The sequence below is a fragment of the Antrostomus carolinensis genome, unplaced genomic scaffold, assembly GCF_000700745.2.
Source record: "Antrostomus carolinensis isolate BGI_N321 unplaced genomic scaffold, ASM70074v2 scaffold31691, whole genome shotgun sequence".
Lineage (NCBI taxonomy): Eukaryota > Metazoa > Chordata > Aves > Caprimulgiformes > Caprimulgidae > Antrostomus > Antrostomus carolinensis.
In genome coordinates, this window is record NW_010292570.1 from 1,532 (window position 1) to 19,445 (window position 17,914).

Sequence of the window (17,914 nt, forward strand, 5' to 3'; positions counted from 1 at the left end):
AATACAGAATAACTGTTTGAGACGGATGCAATGTACGTATACAGTACGTTTGTGTAGTCTCTACAGGGTACTTTAAAAAGCATTATTAGTGTGGCAATGGCAAGCACACCAAAGTTAGGAAGTGCCAGGATTAAGAGCAGCCTAAATTAATTAGATTAATGCCGTTTTGCAGATGCACTGTGAGCTCATCTTTAAGTCGATGGTCATAGCTTGTCACAGGCTAGCCACAGACAGATCACAGGCACAGAATCCTGGACTCCCCACATTCCTAACCCAGGAATGTGCACTTTGCTCCAGGATCTGAAGGGGATCGCACTTGAATGGTGGTTTATCCCTCTCTCATTTTTCTCGCATTCCCGTTTCCATTCCTGAACTCCAGGCTCGGTCTTTCTGCCCAGGTGTCCATGCCATTTGAGTCACAAGCTCCTTTGAGAAGCAGTTATCATCTCCTTTGCACACAATGACAACCCTTTGCACAACCACTTACGGTTTTCCAAACCTGACTCTTTGTCCAGCCTCCCCAAACCCTTCCTAATCCCGGTGGTATCCCATGTCTACCTGCTTCCCACCAGCTACAGTGGGCCAGCCCCCAGCTGGCTCTGGCGAAGACTGAGACCAGGTTCCCACTTTCATTCCCTGCCATCCCCTTTATTATTGTGTTGTGAAACACCAGAAAGTAAATGGATGTGTAGAATAAAATCAGCTGCTCTCTAACTTTAGGAAAGACATACAGGAACTGTGCTGCAAAGATTATACAGTGATGGACTAGAGGATCCTGAATCCCAGAATCCCAGAATCCCAGAATCCCAGAATCCCAGAATGGTGAGGTGGGAAGGGACCTCAGGAGATCATCCAGTCCAACCCCCCTGCCAAAACAGGTTCACCTAGAGCAGGTTGCACAGGGAAGCATCCAGGCGGGGTTTGAAAATCTCCCGGGCCGGAGACTCCACACCCTCTCTGGGCAGCCTGTCCCAGGGCTCTGGCACCCTCACAGGAAAGAAGTTTCTCCTTAAGTTTGTCTGGAACTTCCGGAGTTCCAGTTTGTGCCCATTGCCCCTTGTCCTGCTTTGGTCATGGAATATCTCTCAGAACGGAAGGCTGAAGAATTCTGGAACCAGCAAAAGATGAATAAATTAGATTTCACAGAGAAGAATAAATTAATCAGAATTCCACCCAATTTATTGGAAAAACCTGGAAACACATTGCTGCAAGGCTGTGCTATCATAGAATCCTAGCATACTGTGAGTTGGAAAGGACCCACAAGGACCATGGAGTCCAACTCCTGTCCCTGCACAGGACAAACCCAACATTCACACCATGTCCCTGAGGGCACATGGTGGCCAAATGCTGCTGGAATCTTGTCAGGCTTGGTGCCATGAGCACCTCCCTGGGGAGCCTGTTCCAGTGCTCCACCACCCTCTGCCTCAAGAACCTTTTCCTCATGGCCAACCTCACCCTCCCCTGCCACATCTTCCTGCCATTCCCTCTGCTCCTGGCATTGGTTGGTGGCCAGAGAGAAGAGATCAGCGCCTGCCCCTCCTCTGCCCCTTGGGAGGAAGTTCTAGACCCCCATGAGATCTCCTCTCAGTCTCCTCTTCTGCAGGCTCAACAAACCAAGTGACTTCAGCCTCTCCTCACATGGCTTCCCTTCTAAACCCTTCACCAGTGTTGTGGCCTCCTCTGGACTGCATGGAGTTTTTCATCTGCACCCTCTGGCTACCTGTCTGCTGCTCAGAAGTCAAAGCCAAGGGGTCTGGTGGAAGGGGGCTTTACTCAGTGTTTAGCGTTGCGCCAGCTGCTGCACACCACAATGACTTCTACCTTTTGCAAATGCTTCTTAAAGATACAGTTGTCCCTTTCCACTCCTTGTCTTCTGTGTTTTCTTCACAGGATCCTGGTTTCAGTTTCCTTGTATAGAAACTTTTTCTCCTCCTTTTTTACCTCCATGTTCAATCCTGCCTAGCAAACTGGTTCACATTCTCTTCTTGTCCAGCCAGTGCCAGGCACCCTTTCCAATTCCCAGTGAGTTTTAATGTTCTCACTCAATCCTCTCCTTGCAAGAATTCTTTATTCTATTGACTTCTTTCCATTCCACTCATTTTCCTTTTTTTCTCCCCTACATTCTGCATTTTCATCAGATGTTTTAATCTTCTGTAATTTTCAAGGGAAAGAGGAAAGGGAGCCATGGAAATAAGCAGAAATAGTTACTGCACCTGGGAGCAGCTGTTACAAGCTTAGTCAAATTTCACCTCTGTAGCTTCAGGCCAAACAGAGGAGGTTTGATTGAAGCCTGTGTTAACACCTACAAGATCTGCGAGGGAACGGGGTTCTGCTCCCTGGCGGAAGCATCTTTGGAGAGTTTACAAGTTCAGCTGAAAGAGCTCTCTGTGGAGCATGTGCCGACTGCAGACAAGCCCACTGCGCAAAAGCCACTCCTTGACAGCAAAGCTGAAATTCCTGTTCCCAGGCTGTGGGTTTCTGGAATTCCAGTGAAAGCGCAGAAAAGATCCTGTGAACTGCTGTTTTTTTCAGTCACATTCTGAAAAATGAGACCCAGTGGGTCTCAACTCATTTTGAGGCCGACATGTAGAACGGAAGAGTTCTACATGAAAAAAACTGAAAAAACTATTAAAGCAAAAGCAAATTGAAAAAATATAAATTGGGAAGTGCTGGGGAACCGCAGCTGAGACGCAGAGAGATGTTGTGGTCCAAGCAGTGCAGGCAGCAGCACCTGCTTCTGTTTCTCTGTCCTCACTCAGGACCTCATCAAACCTCAGCTGCAAAAGGGGAAACACTGCAGAGCTGGCATTCGTATGGGAAAACTGAAATTCACATGAGTGAAGATTTCAAAAGAAATCCATTCATTTCCGAGGGTGAGATCAAAGGGAACATTTGCCCATAAATGCTTTGCAATAGGGACTGGCACATGAAAGTGGATTTTTTGTTTTATTTGCCTCAGAAGCATTTCTTTCATCGACCCTATGGAAAAAGCTTGCCTGCTCCTAAGTCTTGGAAGTTGCAGCTCACGCCTGTGCTTGTTGGGTTTTTTGGTGGCAGCAAAACTCTTTCTCCAGAGTCTCCAGAGAACATGCAGACTGTGAGGCTCTGAATGCCCGCTGCACCCTGTGGTGAGGACCATCCTCCTTCTCAGGATGGGAATCATACTCCTGCATTTTCTGTTCCTGCTACTGAGCACGTGGGCAAGAAGATCCTTAACTGAGATGCAGGGGAGATAAAAGGGAGGAAGATAATATATGGGACAGAAGACTAGTCTGAGTGATAGACTGTTGGGGAAACCTTGGAAATTTGAGGGTAAAATATCACTAAGCTTGTAAAATTAGGCACTTAAAAGTTAGACAGTCGTAGAAGTGTATTTTCCTTTAAAATCAATATTAATTCAGTTCATTTTGTGTCTGTCTGTTGTCATTTTAATAAGTGGCTAAATTAACACATTTAGAGTGTTGTTTTCTTGGTGAAACCTCTCCCTTGCCCTTCTTTTGTTCTGTGCCTGGCATGGATGTGGCCTTCGAACAAACCTGGATTGTGCATTAAAACAGTTGATGAGTCCAGGACTCATACCTACTTTTTGCAGGATTTAGAAGATTTACAGTGAATGAGCAAAATAACGACAGGAAAAGATGTTTTTATGGATAACGCGAGTGCAACTGAACACTGACCTTTAAGCTAAATTTAGCCCTATCTCTGCTGCAAACTTCTGGGGAACTTTACATGGATATGATCTTCATTTTCTGGATAGTTTCGGATCTGGTTCTAGATGCAGAGCATTGACAGCTGCAAGGATCATAAACAGGAGGGAGGCTTTGAGCGTCGTATGGTCCTTTGCATGCAAAGTATTATAGAGAATGAGGCATTAAGTGTCTCAAATTGTGCACCAAAGTTACTAGCATCTGTGACAATTTCTTGGTGTCTTAACTTTTATCCGCAGAAAAGGGGGATAATCCTACCTCCAGCTGTTCACAGGAATGCTGATAAAAAGCTGTCTGGTGTATTTCCCCATTCCAAACCAATTCTGTTTCCAAAATCATAGAATCCCAGACTGGTTTGGATTGGCAGGGACCTTAAAGCTCATCCAGTTCCAACCCCCCTGCCATCAGCATCGACTTTTATTATTTAGTGTTGTTAGTCTGTGGAAAAATATTTTATTTTCCTCAACATAAAGGAGAGTTCTGTGATGGGAAGAGTTTATGACCCACAGAAACTGTAGCACTGCACATGCTCACCATTCTGCACAGGGATTAACTACACGACACTGTGAGCCAGGTGTGCTGCCTTCATCTGCTCCTCTGGCAGAGCCCAGACAGTCCTGTCCTTCTTTGCTTCCCAAGAAGTAGCTAGAAGTTGCTCAGTGACCCTGTTCTTCCATCGCAGCCCTGAAGAGCCCTTCAATGCTGCAGGTCTCCAAATATTATTCTGTTGGCTTGTATTTCTCTCTTTTTGTCCTGGGCACTGGTGAGGCTGCAGCTGGAGTGCTGGGTTCAGTGTTGGGCCCCTGACTCCAAGAAGGACATGGAGGTGCTGGAGCGTGTCCAGAGAAGGGAACGGAGCTGGGGAAGGCTCTGGAGCACAAGTGTGCTGAGTTCCCTTGTGGCTGAGGGAACTGGGGGTGTTGAGCCTGGAGAAAAGGAGGCTGAGGGGAGACCTTGTGGCTCTGTGCAAGTCCCTTGGAGGAGGGTGGAGAGAGGTGGGGGTGGGTCTGTTCAACCAAGGCCCAAGGGACAGGACAAGAGGAAATGGGCTCCAGTTGTGGCCAGGGCAGTTGAGATGGGATGTGAGGAAGAATTTCTTTGCTGCAAGGGTTCTGAGGCATTGGAAGGGGTTGCCCAGGGCAGTGGTGGAGTCCCCATCCCTGGAGGGATTTCAGAGTGGTGTAGACATAGTGCTGAGGGACATGGGTTAGTCGGGGACTGGTCAGTGTTGGGTTCATGGTTGGACTTGATGACCTTAAAGGTCTTTTCCAACTGAGGCAATTCTGGGATTCTGTGGTCCTCTGTTGGAGCAATTTTTGCTGTGGTTTTCTTTCCCGTTAAAGTAGCTTCCCAATTGTTTTTTAAAAACCTTTCTCCAACTTCTGGAGTCCTTCTTTTTCAGATTTCTGAGTCCTGCAGGAACCTAATTTTCTTCTCACAGAATTTGATTCACTGGCTTGTCCAGCAACTCAGCTGCAGAATCCTTAGTCGCTAACAGCTCCTGTCTCTGCATAGCAGAGATCTCTTGGCATCTCACAAGCATCAGTCTCTGGCTGGCTGTACCCTTATGAGCAGGGGTGCATGGCTCAAAAATATTTAAGTCAACTAGGTCTTAAAAATATAACAGCCTGACTTGGTTTTCTTTATCCAGTTGGTCATCTTGGGTATGGTTGGACATCTTAGAAGCTTTCATGCCTTTCATCCTGTGACCAATAACACTAACACCTCCAGAGAAGCTAATTGGTTTTTATTATTCCCAGGGAAATACTGATAACAGATTTATTTCCTTCTTGTTGCCACCGAAACACCTTTGATCTCAGGCTTTTCAGGTGGACCTGTAGAAAACACCTTCACTTGTGTTTCCCTTTGAATCTTACTATGTCACAGGTGCGTTCTAGCACTCAATTAAACTTAATTTTCAAGTCTGATTTCAAACCATCGCAGATTATCTCTACAATCTGGTACCTTCCTCTGCATCACTTCCCAATATGTTGTGAGGAAAGAAAAAAATAGGCCCCACTTTCTGACTTTTTCTCACTAGAAAGGAAGGACAAGCAGCAGGGAAATTGCCATTCCTGAAATCTGCCTGTGACCTGAACTCCGGACTCAGTTTCTGTGGCTTCATTTTTTTTTTCTTCTGCAAGTTCTGAGCAATTTCATATGCAAAATGATATCCACTTGTATGTAATTGAATAAGAAGAGGGACAGAATTTGGCAACTTCACAAAATGCTATTATGGGATTCAGTCAGGAGAAAAAAACTCACCTGAAATGATTAAGGAAGAAAGCTTAAAGACTGTAGAGACTTTTATTATCAGTTAGCTTATTTTCTTAATCTGTGTTCCTGTAAAAACTTTACATTTACATTAAATAATATGGGGAAGATGTTTAAAATGCATGGTAAATAGAAATTATAGAAACAATCATAAAGCAGAGACCCAAACCAGCCCTCTGGTAGCTTTAATGGAGAGGTGTTTTCTAAAACCGTACATGTGCATGTCTGATTTCATCTTGCCCATTTTCTCACAAAATAAAACAGTACCAATCACATGAATGCAAATAAACACAAGTTTAAGTATTTATAGGACAGGGCATCTGTTTCTTGGAGACCTCCAGTGATTTCTTGTAGAATTCAAAGTATGAAAAGCAATTTTGATCATAGTTCTTAATTTTCCTACCTTTTCATAAAATCCAGGCTGTTTACGAATTTGAAAATGATTTTATTTTTCTATTGCAACCATGATTTCCTAAAACTCACCAGCAAATAAATTGCTCATAAATCTATGAATAGCTTTTCAAAAATAGCAATTGATTTTTTAGCAGAAATAGCAATATTGTTGACAATTTATAACAAGGCTGAAACCACCCCAACGATTTCATAGAATTCTTTGACAGCTGGCAGGATGCATTTATCTTGGGGTCCTGACAACTTGGGTCTTAATTTTTATTTTTTTTTTTGCCAAGAAGCCCATGGCAAAAAAATTTGCCATATTTCCAATGTCTTCAATGAAGCCTGGATGCTGTCTTGCAGGATTATTTATGTATCTAAAGATACACCTGTGAACAAATATTTACAGACCCAGAGGCTTTTGGTTTTTATTTTCAGAGTGGCTGAAAAATTAGCTCACTGATTTCATTCAGACCATATACTCCACACATTTCATTTTTATTAAAAATTCATATTGAAAAGCACAGGGGTCTTTTTTGCGGGGTGGGGTTTGTGCATTTGCTGGTTTTCCTGCTCACAAGAATTGTGATCTTAATGAGACTGTTCATCTTCTTAAAGAGGAGCAGTAAGTGCTTCCTTGAGATAAAAATCTGGACAGCTTTCCAGCATAGTGTTTGTATGCTAATGGAAAAGTGACGTGAAAGAACTTTACTTAAAGTGTTTGTGAATAATTGTTTACTCTCTCTATAATTCATATAATTTAGATATATATGTATTATTATGTTTTAAAAGTTATGAATACTGCTCAGTTCAGAGATTCTGTTAAAAAAAAACCCCAAAAAACAACAAACCAACAGGAACACAAAGAACTGGTGTTTCCGCAGGACTTGGGATGTGCAGAAATGTAGTTACGAAAAAGCAATGGGTAATATTGTCAAAAGCATCCTGCTGTTAGACCTCCTAGAGCCCATGGAGCATGGGGAGTGCTTTCTGGTACGAAAAACCAGGACCACAGAATCCCAGACTGGTGGGGTTGGAAGGACCCTCAGGAGATCATCCAGTCCAACCCCCCTGCCGGAGCAGGGTCCCTACACCAGGTTGCACAGGAAAGTGTCCAGGTGGGTTTGAACATCTCCAGAGAAGGAGACTCCACCCCCTCTCTGGGCAGCCTGTCCCAGGGCTCCGGCACCCTCACACCACAGAAGTTTCTCCTTCAGTTTGTCTGGAACTTCTGGTGTCCCAGTTTGTGCCCATTGCCCCTTGTCCTGTCACTGGGCACCACCGAGAAGAGCCCGGCCCCATCCATTTGGCCCCCACATTTCAGATATTTATAGACATTGATCAGATCCCCTCTCAGCTCTGAGCCTGCCAGAATATAGGAGAATAATTGCTCTAGATTATTTACAGTTTTCCTGTTTTTCAACCAACTGCACAGGAGCACAGCCGAAAACAAAAACTGGTGAAATCATTGGAGGCTCCAGGCTCCACCAGGTTAATGGGAGCAGAGTGTTTTCAGACGCTCAGAAGAGCAGCCCAGCAGTACGCTCCCGCACCACTACCACTGCTGATGAGAAAAAAAAAGAGCCAGGGGTGAGCCTGGGCGGGAGACAGAGATTTAGTGACCATCCTACAGCTTGGAAACCTCTAAAAACCTGAACAAAGCACAATCTTGCCATCTCCTCTTACGGTAACATTGACAGGCAGCACGAACAGAGGTGGTGATATTCATATTTCAATGATAAATAAATACACATTCATTTCACGGACTGAAATGACCTAAATTGACTCAAGTGTCAACAGCATGATGCACGGGATCATTAACACAGATGGAAAATAATTTTCCCTTTTGAATGCTGCCCTGCCTCATCCTGCTTATGGCCACACTGTCCTTGCCACCAGCACGTCAACAAGAGCACAGAATCCTGGGGCCACGCTGGATACCTGGGTCACGGCCACACTTCCCAGGCCTCAGAGTCCTTTGGAAGGGTTTGAATTACTCAGTGGTACATGCGGGGACAGGAGCTGATGGACACTGGCCCGTCTGGCACGTGAGTTTCCATCCTGAATTAGCCAGTTGCACACAACAGGACAGGGGCTGGGCACACCCCGGCATGGGCTGTGTGACTGGTGAGTGGGTCGCATCCCGGAGCTGGTCCAGCCTAACACCCGTTCGGCCCCCGGGATAGGTAAGACTCCTAGGAAGATGATCAGAGGGCTGGAGCACCTCTCTGCTCAAGGAAGGTTGAGGGAGTTGGGCTTGTTGAGCTTGGAGAAGAGAAGGCTCCAGGGAGACCTCACTGCAGCCTTCCAGTGCCTGAAGGGAGCTTATAAATATGAGGGATATAGACTTTGTCCATGGTCAGAGAGTTACAGGACAAGGGGAGATGGTTTGAAACTGAGAGAGGGGAGATTTAGGTGAGATCTGAGGAGGGAATTTTCCACCCCGAGGGTGGTGAGACACTGGCCCAGGCTGGCCAGAGAAGCTGTGGATGTCCCATCTCTGGAGGTGTTTAAGGTCAGGTTGGATGGGGCCCTGGGCATCCTGATCTAGTGGTTGGCAGCCCTGTCCACAGCAGAGGGGTTGGAACTGGATGATCTTGAAGGTCCTTTCCAACCCAAACCATCCTTTGATTCTTCTGATGTCCATTGTAACCAGAAATTCTCAGCCGCTCTGAAAATAAAAACCAAAATCCCCTGAGTCTGTAAATATTTGTTCACAGGTTTATCTTTAAGTACATTAAAAAATCCTGCAAGGCAGCACCCAGGCTTCATGACCATATTGGAAATATTGCTATGGGCTTCTTGGAGGTCAGTATTTCACCCCTCACTCCCGTTGGGCTGCTGGTATATTGAGAGCAGGCCTAAATTTAACTTATGTGCTCACAAAAAAAAATTACCCTGAATATTTGGATGTATTTTATGAGAGAGATTTTAAATTCCAGCCCTCCCCGTTCCCCCTTACCTCGCTGTGCTGCGTGCCCGTGCTGCTGCTCGGAGTTTCACGCTGCTGAAGGTTTGCTTGTTTCAGCTTTGCATTTCCATTTGCTCCTGCCAAAAGTTTCCTTGGCTGTGTAGTTCGAGGACATGATACCGTTACAGAAGGGTCCCTCAAACTGTGGCTGACTGCAGCTCGGTGGATATTTCTGCTCTCTGCAGAGAAACAGAAGAGAGAAATGGCCAGTAAAAACTCAGAGGATCTTAAAGCTCCATTAGAAACTGCGTTACTCACCTTGATTGTATAAAGAAGAGACACAGCTATGATGGCCGTATGATAGACCAATATAATTTAGAACTGTTCTTTTTTTAAAAAAATTATTTTTCTTCCTCCAGCGGCTCACAGGTGGAGTCTCAGTCTCTCTCACTTAATAGCTGTGTTGGGTTTTTGTTGGTTTTTTAGTGTTTTTTTTTTTTTTCAAATGACACAGGGAGGTCACAGACCTGCACGTCCCCAAGTATAAAAGGGCTTCCCACAGGGCAACACAGAACTGCTGAGCTCCTCTTCTACTCTCTGCTTTACGCGGTGGAATGTAGCAGAGAAAACACAATGTGCCAAGCCCTGACAATCACAAATGACCCTCAGAGTGGAACCTGCAGGAGTTGCCTAAATTTCCAACGCAACTTAAAGGAAATATTTTTATGAAGCTTCCCCTCCGCCAGCCTTGCAGCAAATGACCTTTCTCCCAGCTGATCAAGATATGATCATTAACTCTGAAAGTCTATATACAAATTTCATCTTCAAGTAGAAAAATTACGGCAGTTTAATGGACTACAAAACATTTCTAACCTTTTTTTTTTCAGGTCTAACTGATGTTGCAATTGGGAACATCATTCAAGGCTGCAGGTGCAGCTGAACAGAACTTTACATGAGAACTTCCCTTGAACACTCAGTGTCAAGGATGAAAAAATACATAAAGCAGCAGACTGGATTTCAGCAAATTGGCCAGATGCCTTCTTAGGCTCCCAAACAGCCTGTCCCTCCAAACAGACCGAGGAAGAAGTGGCCGTTCTGTTCCACTGCAGTCATCACCAGAGGAACGCATGCTCCACGCTGCGTGTGGACAATTGAGAAGAAACGGGACTATTTCTGAGTATCACAGAATCATAGTGGTTGGAAAAGACCTTTAAGATCACCAAGTCCAACCATAAACCCAACACTGCCAATTCCACCTCTAACCCATGTCCCTGAGCACCTCGTCTGCCCGTCTGTTAATTCTCACCAGGGAAGGTGACTCCACCACCTCCCTGGGCAGCCTGTTCCCATGCTTAGTAGATGCCTTTTACATGATTCATATGTTGCCAGCCCAGCAAAGCACAGACTTAAGTACACAAGAAATTAAATTTACTCCAATTTAATTTAAACACCTTTTTTTTGTGAGTTTGTTAGGCTCATGCTAATCATTGTGCCAGCAAATCCTCCAAGTGCAGCATTCAGACAGAGCTCAGTTCATTTTATCCAGCACCTTTTATGGGAATCTCATGGTTACCTGCAAATTTCCCACCCTGGGAGAGAATGCTTGTGGTGACGGGTACCATCCTGATGAGGGAGGGAAATTAAACATTTTTTTTTTTTTAATAATCTGTTGATTAGTTTAATCAAGTTTCCTTTCTATTCATCCTCCAAATATTCCATTGTCCTTAGGGGGTAACACTTGTGTCCAACATTTTTACACTGACGCTTCTTCTTTCTAATAGCCTTGGGCTACCAAATGTTTCCCTTCTTCATCAGGCAATTATGCAATATGAAGTGTGCAGCACGCAGATGAAGTGTTGCGAAGGAAAAAGTGTCGTGAACTCATTATTTGGAGAGATATCTAACAATGAACTATTTGTGATGCTGTTGGAATAACACATGAAATAAATGAAGTGGAACTGACTTTGCCCTTTTGCATGTGATAATGGAGAGTTTAAAAGCAATGTCTGCAAAAAATTATGAAGTTGATTGAGATTATTATACATTTATTTTCTACCTCATCCGTTAATGAGAGAGTCGTGACAGAGATTTCTAAATAGATAATAGAGAACAGTGAACTAACACATCGGCTGCAAAACCATCATTTGAAAATGTCTTACTTGGTTGCCCAGTCATGAGCCCAGTTACTTGCACATTTAATTTCCTTTGAATACTTTTAGCTCAGTGAGTGATTAGAACTATGACATGAAGGTACTGAAGGCTGGATGCTTTTTTATTGCTGTCTAGATAACAAGGCAGGTAGAAGTGACCTGCTGGAGAGGAGCTCTGAGGAAAAGGACCTGGGTGAGCTGGTGGACAGCAGGGTGGCCATGAGCCAGCAGTGTGCCCTGTGGCCAGGAAGGACAACAGTGTCCTGGGGGTCATTAAACAGAGCGTGGCCAGCAGGTCCAGGGAGGTTCTCCTCCCCCTCTGCTCTGCCCTGGTGAGGCCCATCACTCGTGTATTTTGAATCCCTAACATATTCTGAGGATTGATGGTTTCCTAGTTGCCTGCTGGGGGAGCACATTGACCAGCATGTGCAGTGTCTGGGAGGAGCAGAGCCCCTGTGGCATGTCCAGCTCTGCGCTCTGGAAGCACTGCAGGAGGGTGTGTTACACCGTCCTCTGCTTCAGGGTGAATTGCTGGTTTGAGTGTTCCTGGGATTATTATTTTCTAACAATAAAGAATCTACCCCTGGGAGTGGTAAGGATGCTTTTTATCACTTTGGCACTGTAAGGTTCCTCAAGATCAATGCACTGGTAACGTACACCCTAAATTCTGTAAACTGGCCTAGAACAGCTGAAAATTCAGGTACCTCCACAGAGTCTTTCTTTTTTCACTCTCTTCCTTTTCATCTGATGATGCGAGGGCTGGAGCAGCTCCGCTGTGAGGACAGGCTGAGAGAGTTGGGGCTGTTCAGCCTGGAGAAGAGAAGGCTCCGGGGAGACCTTCTAGTGGCCTCCCAGTACCTGAAGGGGCTCCAGGAAGGCTGGGGAGGGACTTTGGCCAAGGGCAAGGAGTGACAGAACAAGGGGTGATGGCTTGAAAGTGGCAGAGGGGAGATGGAGCTGAGATGTGAGGAAGAAATTCTTTGGTGTGAGCCCAGGGTGATACTGCCCGTCGTGCCCCACCTGAAGCTGCAGAGCCCAGCCCAAAAGAAACCACCTCAGAGCTCAGTTTCTTGGGATCAGAGGACGGAACGAGATGGCAAAGAAGGGAATGGGATGTGCCATCAGCATTGCTGGTAGTTTTTTAAAGGTGTCCTTTTTTATTTAGACAACAACATCCCATTTCAACCTCCCCCCAGGGCAGCATCTTCTGTTTTAAACCCATCCCCTGTGCTATTCTCAAACCCATGTGGTGCCTGAGAAAGACACCCCAGAGCAGTGAAAACTACAATTATGGCTTTTTTATGTCTTCTTCAATCTATACATTTTCAAATTACCCTACACCCAACAGTTTTACTTCATTTATCATTAAAAAAAAACCAAACCAAAGGTAAATGCTGTCCAACTTACTAAGAGTGGCATTTCCACTAAAAAACTATTCCTGTTTGAAGAGACAGTTCCAGAAACGAACATCATCGGGAGGTTTTCACTTTCTCACAACTGACTGTGAGTCAGGAGGGAAGGTTGTGGGTTTTGTATCTTGTGATTCAAGCCAGTTTTGTGGTTGGATCCACGGGGCACTTAGAAAGTGAAGAGTTATTTCTCAACTGTTTTCAACACTGCTTCATTTTTGGCCATTCAGACATTTTCAAAATAACAAAGAATTGTAAATAAATAAATAAATCTATTAAAAAAAAGCCTGTCCATCAGACCACTGAAATTATTTTGAAAGAGACCTCATGCTGAAGAGGGACATAAAGGTGGCCTCTGTTTGGAGACATCTAAAAGAATCCTAGTCTGGTTGCTCCTCAGTCATTTAAAAATTATATCCAGGATTTTCACAGGGACTTGCTAAAGGCAATGATCTCATTATAGTTTTCAAACTGGACTCGCCATGGCTTGGGTGTTCTCTTACTGGTCCTCAAATTGGGCATTTCCTATTCCTCCAGGAGGCAGGACCCCAAGAGCGCTCAGAAATGAGTGCAGAGGGCTTCCTCCAGCCAACTCCACCGGTTTAGACACTTTCCAAGCACTTTCTGCTGGGGGAGCAGGCGTGGGGTGTTTTCAGGACGGCCCTGAGCAATGCCATACAGATGTTTTCATAAGGTACCCAAGGGGTGGGTTTCTGGATACCCTCAAAATGTTTCCAAGATGGGATTTTTGGAGTATTTCCTAAAATGGCTTTGTTGTGCCTAAACTGAGATGGCTCTAACTGGAGTCTGACCTGCTCCTCATAGTTCTTGTTCTCTTGGGATACTGCAAATCCTTCACTGTATGAACTTTTGAGGGAGGCAAATAGAGACATTTCCCAGGAAAGGTTTATCTCTATGACCACGTGTGCAAACCCCGGCGTGGCAATGGATTTTCATCCAGCTGCAGACTTTTTTTGGGGGGTTTTTTTGGGTTTTTTTTGTTTCACGACTGCTCAATGACTTCTTTGTCCTGGCCCTATAGAGCTGTCTGTCCCATCTCCATCCCCTTCCCCTAACTAAAAAGACTTTTCTATCATTTTCAAAACAAGAAGCTGAGCTTCTGCTGTGTCCTCAGCACCTCAGCAGGATCAGACCTGCTTTAAGGCAAAAAAAAAAAAAAGGTATCAAATCAAATACACTGGTTGTTCATTTGCATTTCATTTGAAAACCTATAGTGTGCACGGTATGAGATAATTCCACTCAACCACTCTAAAGTGCAGAGACTGTAAACAAAGCAAATTTGAATTAGAATATGTAGGAAGATTTCCACTTAAAGCAAAGTCCTAAAAAATCTGATTGACTGAAGTGCTGATGGTCTTAAACCTTCAGCACCTGGTGTCAGCAAGGAGGTGAACTTCATGGCTGAGTTTTACAATCTGAAAACAAGAGTTTATGTGAAAACATGCGAGAGGAACTGAACACAAGTGTTGGTACCAGGCACTGACACTTCAACAGTGACGCTTCTGTGTTCTTACTTCTGACCTCCCTCTTAGTTAGACATAAAGGTGCCAGGGGAGAAGGTTTGGTACAGCACAGGAATTTTGGATGACCACCACTCTTGATGGTGGTGTTGGGTTGATGGTTGGACTTGATGATCTTAGAGGTCTTTTTCAACCTTAATGATTCTATGAAAAATAATGGAGTTTTTATTATTTTATAAGAGTGTCTTTGCTCCCTCCAATTAGAAAACAAAAACAACAACCCCAAACCTACGTATTTCTGTCTTTTATCCATCATCTCATACACATCAAAAGCTAGATTATAGCTATAGGGGACAAAGAGTGCCACCAGCCTCTTCACTAGCAGGTGACAATCAGGGAACTGCGTCCAGGGGAAGGAAGAAGCTGCCAACTCATGCCCTGTAGAAGGTAACAACCTGGCAAAGGTGCCAACAATCCAAGAGCAACCATGCAGATGGCTGGGGAACAGAAATGGAAGGAGAATTTCTGTCAAAGGAGAGGGAGGGCACGGGGAACAGTGCTTGGAGAATTTCAGCTGGTTGGCTTTTCTTGTTTCCTACGTGGTTATTTAAAGGACAGCAAGCGATAGCCAAGCAAAGGTGAAGGCTGGAATTTTACTCTCCTTCTCCACGGTGGAGAAACAACCCACTGTTTAACACCCTGTCCTTCAGGAAGGCATTTAATGGTAGACATCTCTATTTCCAGACAAAATACTAACCCCTTTACCTTAATGTTTTTAAGCCTGTCTCGTTGTGCCTCAAGCTGTCCTCTAGAAGTGGGAGGTAACCCTGGGAAGGTGGCATGGACAGGTAGAGAGGGGATGAGAAGCTGCTCCATATCTACCACACACATCAGCTGAAATAATCCAGAGAAATATCCATCCACTTTCTTCCCTGCCACACAAGATTTCACAATCTTTTCAACAGGTTGGAAGCACTGCTCCTTTCCTTACCCCCTCACCATGTTCTAGTTCTCCAGCTGTAGGTGAGGGATGAAGGACAGAGACAAGACCAGGCCAGCAGGAGCATGCTTGAGAAGGCACGGTGGCTCTCTGACCTGCTTCCTGCTCTTCCAAACACCTGCACGTCGATTACTCAGAGGATACAACACCAAACCCGGCTAATAGTCAGCATCTGGTGGTGCCCAAAATCATGCTGGCTAACTGGGGTCAGGCCTTGCTCAGTGCTGAGCCCTATCTAGACTCATAATGCTTTCTGCTCCTTCTTCACCTCTCCCCAAGAGCCTTGGGGCCATGATGATGCCCACAACAAAGGAGCAAGTGACCATTCACAACAAAACCCACATAAGGAACAACGGACCATCATTAAAACACAATACAAACACACAAATAATTAAACTAGAACCTGAACAGTCACTTTATTCTGCCAACATCAGGTAAAATCTCTGAGGCAACAAAGAAACATCTCCCATAGCCTTGAAGCTGCTGTTGGAGCTTCTTAATAGCCACCATAGGTACATGTCTAACTGTGACAATATTACCTACGGCCACAGCGGAGCCTTCGTGAGCCAGGCTGGTACTCTGGGTTGTACAAATGCTCTGAGACTCCCTGTGAGCAAAGAGGCTCAAATGCTGCCTCTCCCTTGGCCTCCTGCCCTTGCTCCTTGTGTCCCCAGAGCTCTGTTTGGCCACCCCTCCTCAGAAACAGGCCCCACGTCCAGTACTCCCCCCAAACCCCCTGGGTTTCAGCACACCAAGCAGCTATTCTTCACGAGCAAGAGCTGAATGAGACACAGCAAATGCTTTGCTGATCCAAGCAAAATCAAGAGCTGCCTGTACCTGCGTGATGTTCTGCCTCTGTCTCCCCGTTTTTCTTCTCCAGGCTTTGGCACACGATCTCTCCAGGATGAATTCCCACATTTCTGAACCTGGTCAGCCAGGAAAAGCTGTGAACAGCCAGGCTCAGCTCCCTGCTACTTCCAGCCCCATCTACCAGCTGATTTACCTGGTTGGCTTCTAACTATCACCAGGTGGTCAGAGCCCCTCGAGGGTATGATTCATTAGCCCAATTAGGTTTTCTCAGGTAAATCTACTTATTTCTTTGTCCACTAACTCATGGCCAAGATGGAAAGCAACTAAAGAACCACATTTCTCTAAAAGTCTCACCCACAACAAGCATGAGTCCCATTCCATTTCCAGCCATCCCAGTCCTGTGTCTGGCTTCAGCAGAGACCTGGGACTGGGCTCTCACTGAGGATGAGGCCACTTTAAAACAGCATCTGGGGTGAAGGGACATCTACAGCCAAACAGTGAGGTCAAGGGCTGAGTGGGATCATGAATGGTCCTTCCCCATGCCCAGGACAACTGGGCAGCCCCTCCCTTTCCAGTCAACCTTCAACTGGGCAGGAGGCTAGGGCAAAGCAGATGTCACAGTCTCCTTCAGCAAGAGGTTACTCTCTCTCGGGTACGTTAGAAAATGTCCCAGGTTGGCCAGAGAAGTTGTGGCTGCTCCTCCCTGGAAGTGTTCTCGGCCAGGTTGGATGAGGCTTTGAGCAACCTGGACTAGTGGAAGGTGTCCCTGCTGCTGGCAGGGGGGTTGGAACTTCATGAGCTTTAAAGTCTAATTAGATAATTCCAACCCAAACCAGTCTGGGATTCTATGATTCTATGAAAAAGGGGACCTGGACATGTGCTCTCTTTCCTCCTTGTCACCATATTCCCATGGGAAGGAAACAAAACAAGAGCCAGAAGGGAGCTGCACCTCTGGAGCTGGCAAGCACAGGACCAGGTCTGCAGAATTCACAGCAGACTGCTCTCACTCCTCATCTAGACAAACTAAAAATGACATTATGTGCTACAAGAACCATTTAGAAGGAGCTTCCCTTTTTCTTATGTCATAATTAAATTAAATTTTTTCACGACTTCAGAAGATTTGTCACTGTTCAGTCACAGGGGGTGGATGGCACCTGGTCACCTGCTCAGAAAGCAGCTTATAGGCTCAGTGCTGTAGGAATCACAGAGGAATTTCCACATGGTGCAAATGAGAATAAAATGACTCTTCCTGTGGCACCACACAAAAGCAACCTGAACCTGCCATCGTGTGCCTCACCAGCAGCACTGGGCACTCAGCTCAGGCTTTGGAAATCAGGGATCTGCTCCCTGCCTGTTGGCGCCTTCCAGCAAAATACTTTGGCACATACTTTGATTTTCTTCATCTTTTGCTTATAATGTGATCCCTGTAAAGCATCTTTATACAGATGATGAGGGGCCTGGAGCATCTCCCATGTGAGGAGAGGCTGAGAGAGCTGGGACTGTTCAGCCTGGAGAAGAGCAGCCTGAGAGGGGATCTGATCAATGTCTATAAATACCTGAAATGTGGGGGCCAAATGGATGGGGCCGGGCTCTTCTCGGTGGTGCCCAGTGACAGGACAAGGGGCAATGGGCACAAACTGGAACACCAGAAGTTCCAGACAAACTGAAGGAAAAACTTCTTTCCTGTGAGGGTGCCAGAGCCCTGGGACAGGCTGCCCAGAGAGGCTGTGGAGTCTCCATCTCTGGAGATGTTCAAACCCACCTGGACACTTTCCTGTG